The sequence below is a fragment of the Zingiber officinale genome, chromosome 3A, assembly GCF_018446385.1.
Source record: "Zingiber officinale cultivar Zhangliang chromosome 3A, Zo_v1.1, whole genome shotgun sequence".
NCBI classification, from domain to species: domain Eukaryota; kingdom Viridiplantae; phylum Streptophyta; class Magnoliopsida; order Zingiberales; family Zingiberaceae; genus Zingiber; species Zingiber officinale.
In genome coordinates this window covers 31,901,321-31,909,619 of record NC_055990.1, presented here as the reverse complement: position 1 = coordinate 31,909,619, position 8,299 = coordinate 31,901,321, and the positions used below count along the sequence as shown (strand labels likewise).

At 37.8% G+C, this 8,299-nt stretch overlaps 1 pseudogene; it reads left to right on the top strand.

The window, feature by feature from the left end:
* The first annotated feature begins 1,333 nt into the window (after positions 1–1,333).
* On the top strand, positions 1,334–5,216 carry LOC122051662 (annotated as a pseudogene).
* Positions 5,217–8,299: the final 3,083 nt, after the last annotated feature.

Below are 8,299 nucleotides of genomic sequence, written 5' to 3'. Positions count from 1 at the left end.
TTCTCGAGAAGCTTTTCAACAACCAGATAAATTTCCAAGTATATTTCTTATGTGCTCCTTGATCCTATATACTCCCCTGACATCGTTTTTTTACACAACTTGCATTTAATTTTATCGATGTTTTAGGATTAATCAACATCTCATACTCATATCCAATGTCATTGACTTTCTCCTAAGAATTCTGGATTTGGGTTGAGTGATTGATGTGTGGAAGACAAATTGCTTGACATTGTAATTGTGATAATAACCGGAAAAGTGATTTAAAAATAAATTTAAGATATAAATCATTAAAAATAATATCAATTGATAAAAAAATATTTTCAGAATATAAATATGATTTATATAAATTAATAAATTAATTAGATTTTAAAAATTTTTAAATATAAAATTAAGAATATAAATATGATTTATATGAATTAATAAGATTTATTAGAATTTTTAAATTTTAAATATAAAATATCATAATATAAATTAATTAATAATATTTATTAGAATTTTTAAAATTTAATTATAATATAAATAAATTAATAAAATTTATAAAAAGATTTTAATTTTAAATATATTTTTTATATAATTTATTGAGATAATTTAATTACGATGTATAAAAGTCTATTCGAATTATCATATTTAAGTGAGGAGTTTAATTAAATAAATAATAAATAAATTAAAAAAATATCTTAGCGGCACTAAAGGCTTCGTCGGAGGATTTCGGTGACGCCAAAAACATCGGGGGCACGCCTAGCACCAGTGTCCAGCGACACTTCTAGCACCATCGAGCGATGTGTTCTGTGCCGCCGAAAACTTTCAGCGACATGTCTAGTGACGTTGCAAATGCCGCAAGAGGTAAAAAATAATTGTATAAAATAAATTATTAAAAAATTTAATGATCATAGAGTAGATGTTTTTAGGAGGTGCGAAATAGTTGAATCGGTGTGAGCAAATGAATCGGATAAGATTTATAATTTTAAAAGAAAAGGTGAAATTTAATACAATGCCTATGCCCGTCCATGTCATCCAGCGCCACTCAACGCCACCTAGGGCCGCCCAGAGGTGCCTAGGTGGACTGTCTAAGCTGGTGGCAGCCAACACTTTTTCGATTCGTTGTCGGCCGTCGAATGCCTAAACAGCTACCTATGGCGTGTTTTAAAATACTGATTTTTAATAATTTTTATTTTTATAATATTTAAGATATTTTTATATATCAATTATTTATTGGTTAAAGTTTATGTATCTCATTATCGTATTTTTGATAATTTCTTTTTGTTTAGAGTTTTTATTATAATTTTTTATCAGATAGGAATTGAGGCATATCAAAGTTTCTGCCCTTTTTTAATTCTAGGGTTTAGACATGCATATTTATTTGGCTGTGCTTCTCTCGGTCCGTATTCGGCAGCCGTCAGGTATAGAGAAGGGCGTCCGTCAAACAGGATAACACGGAGGTTCGGCCTCACCTCGCCGCCGGGATCTTTGTCTCCGATCCCAACCGAGTTCCTTCCGGCGCCTGCTCATCCTCGGCTCGAACCGTCGTTCCCCGACGACCCTACTGATCCACTACCCCTTCCCGTCTCCCTTTCGTTTTCTTTGCTCCGGTGAAAGAGCGGGACCTCGTCCCTTCCTTCCCACATCACCACCACGCTAACTCCTCTTCCATCTGTCTGCATCACTTCGTTCACCTTCCCTCTCCGGTCCTGTAAAGCCGTAGGGCTTCCGTCGTCGACGCACCTTCGCGATTACTACAGGCTGCTCGTCGCCCTAACTCTACTCCCAGTTGCAAACGTAGATCCACGTCCTCCCGATCCTTAACGGGAACCCATTGTTGATCTCTCAGTTAGATTTGTCGCCTGGAGAAGCAGAGGAAGATGGCAGATGAAAGCTATTTGAGGACCCGGGTCTCAGACAAGCTAATGTCTCTGATAGGTTACTCCAAAAGTGTTGTTGTACAATATGTTATTAGATTGTCCAAGGAGTCATCTTCACCTGCTGATCTTGTGCGTAAGCTTGTGGAGATTGGCTTTTCTTCATCAATAGAAACCCGTTCGTTTGCTGAGGATATGTACGCAAAGGTTCCACATAACCAAGCTGGTCCTAGTAACTATCAGAGGGCTCAATATGCAAAGAAGCAAAGGGCGTACAAACTTCTGGACGACGATGACGACACTGGGACGATAACACCAGCTGCTGTATCTTCTGAGGGAAAGTCGGATTCTCGTCAAAAGCATTTTAGAAAGAAGAGGAAGATTGGTGACGATGAAGATAACGAGGATATAATACACAAGGGACATGGCCAACATGTTCAAAACCAGACATCAAGAATCGATGAAGATGATAATGATTCAGAAGAAGAGAGGAGGCGAGACCAAGAAGAAAGAGCACAATTAGAGAGGAATATCAGAGAACGAGATGCAGCTGGGACACGAAAGTTAATGAAGCCAAAATTGACGGAGGAGGAGAAAGAGGAGCATATTCGGAGGTCAAAGGCTCTTGAGGATAATAATACTTTGAAATTAAGGAAAGTTTCGAGGCAAGTATATTTACAGAAAAGGAGGGACCAGAAGCTCTTGGAACTCAAGGATGAGATTGTTGATCATGGATATATATTTGAGGATGTTAAACTTAACTGAAGCAGAAGAAAGACAACTCTGGTACAAAGAAAAAATTTACGAACTCACATCAGAGCACATAGAGGATGTGGATGACATCAAAGAGTATAGGATGCCTGAGGCATATGACCAAGAAGGAGGTGTAAATCAAGGGAGAAGATTTGCCGCAGCTATCCATAGATACAGAGATCCTGGTGCTGGAGATAAGATGGTCCCTTTTGCTGAACAGGAAGCATGGGAAAACTGTCAAAGTGGGAAGGCAACTTTAAAATCTGGTTCGAGGAACAAGCAAGCTTCTGCTGACTATGAGTTCGTCTTCGAAGATGGTATTGGCTTCATCAAGGAGTCCATTATGGACGGAGTCAATTTGGAAGATGAAATGTCTTCTGAGAAACCTGATGATTCAACCGCAAAGAATGCATTGCAAAAACTTCAAGAAGAGAGAAAGACTCTGCCAATTCACCCTTATAGGGATGAATTGCTCCAAGCTATTCATGACCATCAGGTCATGGTCATTGTTGGAGAAACAGGTTCAGGTAAAACAACTCAAATACCACAGTATTTACATGAGGCTGGATATACCAAACGCGGATTGGTTGGTTGTACTCAGCCACGGCGTGTTGCAGCCATGAGTGTGGCTGCAAGGGTTTCTCAGGAGATGGGGGTCAAACTTGGGCATGAGGTTGGATATTCAATTCGATTTGAAGATTGTTCATCGGAAAAGACTATTCTCAAATATATGACTGATGGAATGTTGCTCAGGGAATTCCTTAGTGAACCTGACTTGGCTAGCTACAGTGTTATAATGGTTGATGAGGGGCATGAGCGAACTCTGTCAACAGACATCTTGTTTGGATTGGTAAAAGATGTAACTCGTTTCCGCAAAGATCTTAAGCTTCTTATATCAAGTGCAACACTGGATGCTAAAAAATTCAGTGATTACTTTGATTCTGCCCCAATTTTCAAGATACCAGGGAGACGATTTCCTGTTACAATAAATTTCACAAAAGCACCAGAAGCTGATTATATAGATGCTGCCATTGTCACAGTTCTTCAGATACATGTGACTCAACCCCCTGGGGATATTCTTGTATTCCTTACAGGTCAGGAGGAAATTGAAACGATTGATGAAATACTTAAGTACAGGACAAGGGGTTTTGGTACAAAGATAGCGGAACTAATAATATGCCCCATTTATGCAAACCTTCCTACTGAGCTGCAGGCAAAAATATTTGAACCTACTCCAGATGGTGCTCGTAAAGTTGTGTTGGCTACTAACATTGCCGAAACGTCCCTTACAATTGATGGCATAAAGTATGTCGTGGATCCTGGATTTTGTAAAATAAAATCATACAATCCACGAACTGGTGTGGAATCATTGTTAATAAATCCAATCTCAAAAGCATCAGCGATGCAAAGGGCTGGAAGATCTGGACGTACAGGACCCGGAATGTGTTTCCGTCTTTACACTGCATATAATTTTCAGCATGATCTGGATGATAATGCTGTACCAGAAATTCAAAGAACAAACCTTGCAAATGTCGTACTGACACTGAAAAGTCTGGGCATCAATGATTTGGTAAATTTTGACTTCATGGATCCTCCACCCTCAGAGGCATTGCTAGAGGCCCTTGGACAACTTTATGCTCTTAATGCATTAAACAGCCTCGGTGAATTGACAAAGATTGGAAGAAGGATGGCAGAATTTCCACTGGATCCCATGCTGTCGAAAATGATCGTTGCTTCAGAGAAGTATAAGTGCTCTGAAGAGGCTATAACTATTGCCTCAATGCTTTCTATTGGTAATTCAATATTTTATCGTCCGAAGGACAAACAAGTGCATGCCGATAATGCTAGGATGAATTTTCATACTGGGAATGTCGGGGATCATATTGCCTTGCTCAATGTTTACAATACTTGGAAGGAAACTAACTACTCAACCCAGTGGTGCTACGAGAACTATATTCAGGTCCGTAGTATGAAGCGGGCAAGGGATATCAGAGATCAATTGGAAGGCCTCTTAGAAAGGGTTGAGATTGAACCAACTTCAAACTTGAGTGACCTAGATGCAGTGAAGAGGGCCATAACTTCAGGATTCTTCCACCATTCAGCAAAACTGCAAAAGACTGGTGCGTACAGAACACTAAAAAAACCTCAAACGGTGCATATTCATCCAAGCTCTGGTCTCGCAGAGGTTCTACCACGCTGGGTCATTTACCATGAACTTGTACTCACAACGAAAGAATACATGCGACAGGTCACAGAATTGAAACCGGAGTGGCTGATAGAAATTGCTCCGCATTATTATCAGATGAAGGATGTTGAAGATGCCTCAACAACGAAAATGCCTCGTGGAAAAGGGCTAGCAGCAGATTAAGTACTAGGTGGCCGGGCCATGGAACAACACCAGGGTTTTTTTTTTCCTGCAGATGGTTTCCCTTTAACTAGGTATGCGGTCCTTTATTGCAAGAGAAGAAGAGCAATCCCTCTCCTTCATACCGAGTTTGTGTACATACGGATGCAAAAATTTGTCTGATAAATCTCCACGACGGGGAAGATAAAATATTAGGGAGAAGTTGAGGCATTTAATTAATATTGATCACGCTGAGCTCTGAATTCATAGATTATAGCTAACTTGGAGCTAGTGTTTAGGGATTGACAAATTTTGGTAGCATTTACTGTTTTTTTTAATGGGAATTTTATGGATTGTGATAACAAAAAACGGATTGCATTAATGTTAACCATTTATAAATAAGATCATAAATATATAAAAATAAGTCTAGAAACTTCACCAATGGCTCGACAAATCCCTTAATTTAATCTATGAAAGCAATATAGATATATGGAAATCAATCCATCTAATACGTCTAAGGATCTAGTATCAGCATCATTATAAGAATACAATGGATTGAAAACAAAAACAATGATAACGAATGATCTAACTTAAATTCATCGCATTGGCTATTGATTATATTATTGTCGGAGTTCTTACCAGCATAGAATAATCTTTTATACTAACGGTCCGTAATCCATAGCCCTTCTCAATGGGGAAGAGAGCATGAAGCTGAAGAAACTCCATTCAAAATTATGGTCTAATTAATGAGTTTCTTCTTTTATATACAAAATTTATCCTATATGATCCATCCACATAAAACACATATATCATTAACATCCCATTAATGCTAATAAATCGGGTTAATAAATTTACACATTGAATTTATATTTATTTAATCCAAACTCCTTTATAAACAATTAAGCATTACTTAATTGATATTTATTTTCCTTAATGATAATTAATTATGAGTGTACTAATCAAGTGTAAACCCACATTATAAAAATTAAATCCACTCATGTGGATTTAATTAGATTAAGTTCATTCATGTGAACTTAATCCTATAATTTTTCACTTGGACTATATTTGATCTCTTATACACCACACAACCTCTCAATTGAATTCAACATGTTAAAACTTTATGAGTTAAATATCCTTTTAAACAATCTGATCTAACTATAATCATAGTGCTAATATAATTAACAATATAGATCAAATATGGATGTGTAGTACAAGAATAATATGAAATATGATCTATAAGTGCTCATTCTTAATAAGTCCTCCTTATGACCCAAACCACGTCCAAATCATATTTACCAAAACCTTATGTTAAACCGTAGTGGTAAATTATGATTCATCCTTATGACTCATATTTAGAAAACCATATGCGAAACTCAATAGCAGGTGACTCATGAGTTGCCTTCTCTTACTACGTGGTGACAAATTGAAATCGATCCATTAAGATCTATGATAATATATTGCTCCTCGTGGTATACCGATTTACTTTCGTAGGCGACTCTCTACGTCTTGGGTTCCTACGGGTCAAAGAATTGGATTCTCCTTTCGATTCATCCTCACACCTCATGAGATACGAATCTTGTGCTTTTGGCATCAAGATCGTGTGTACATAATACGCCCAGACCACAAACAAACATACTAGAGAATATGAAAATGATCAAATACATAGTTTATGCATCAATAATCACATCATAGTTACTCCCTACTCTTAGAATATAGAGATCTACTCCATGAAGAAGGAAATACAACCAAGAGACAAAGAAAACAACAATCTAAAACTCAATACACAAGATAGAGAAAAGAGAAAGCTTATCAATACGTTGTCGATCTTCTCAGATGAAATTCTTGCTCCAGAGGTGGACAGATCATCGAGATTGATGAAGATGATTGCTCTAGGATTTCCCTTACAGGGGAAAATTCTCTCCCAAGTAGGGATGACAATGGGGCGGGGTGGGAACAAGTTTGTCATCCCCATCCCTGCCCCCGAATTTCATCCCCGCCCTTATCTCCACTTTTTCGCGTTCGGGGAATCTCTAAACCCGAACCACCGGGGATCAAATCCCCATCCCCTCTTTCATCCCCAAATTAATTTTATGCTAATATTAATATTAATATTAATATTATTATTAATATTTTAAATTTTTTTAATAATATTATTATTATCAATATTATTATTAATATTTTAAAAATAATATTATATTATTATTATTATTATTATTATTATTATTATTATTATTATTATTATTATTATTATTATTATTATTTTCGATGTAGGTTCGGGGATGAGGACAATATCCCCAATACCTGCCCCGAATCAGCCTCCATCTCCGAATAACTCGGGGATCCCTGTCCGTGTTTCAAATTTTCCCGATGGGGCTTTGAACCCACGGGAAAAATTGTCATCCCTACTCCCAAGGAAGAGGGCTGAGCCCCCTTGTCGGAGATGATGTTTAGATTTGAAACCAACCTTTTATAATTGATTTACATGTGCCCGACATGACCTTGTACTAGCTGGCATGGCCCTGTGTCGTCGCCTAGCACGACCCCATGCCGGTTGGCACTGCCCAGTGCCAGTTAGCACGACCGCCCGTGTCAGGTGTTGTGACCTTCATCGGGTGATGACATGATCCATGTCGATTGGCATGGTCGGTCGTGGTGGGCGCTGGAGAACCCTTGGAAATTGGACATGGGTCGTGCCGATTGGCACAATCGCCAGTTGCAGACTCTGTGACAAACTCAAATTGGGGCGCACCAAATTGTCCACGGCCGTGACAGTTGAGATATCCTCAAAAGTTTGGTCTATAAGCTCTGTTTTCACACCTTTTTGCGTCATATAAAAGAAATAAATGAAAGTAGTTCTCTGAATTAGGAAAGTATCAAAATGAAGTACGGTGAGATGAAAACATAAAATATATGCATAAAATGGGACATTATATGCATTAAACTATGATAAAAACCCTCTATGAATTGCACACATCAAAATCCTCCAGACTTAAATATTTTCTTGTCCTCGAGCAAATCTACCATTATAATCCCTAGTAAATCAGTCTAATTATATTGTGTAGTTTCATGGATGCGTATGATATAAAATTGTTCCAATGTGGCCTAAATAGAAGTTGTCGTGCTCAATGCAATGAGTGACCTAATTTTTTTAAGTGTCAATCTCCAAGGCTAGTCAAGTCGTTATCTAACCGTATTCTTTATACCTCCGGCGATAGACACTTACCTTCCATACACATAGTTCGTCACTCTTAAAGTTTACACAAGGTCTCAAAAAAATACTCGGTATTAAGAGAAATGTAACAGTTGTTTCCCTAATAATTTAACTCGGTCTCAAAGGGATAACTTA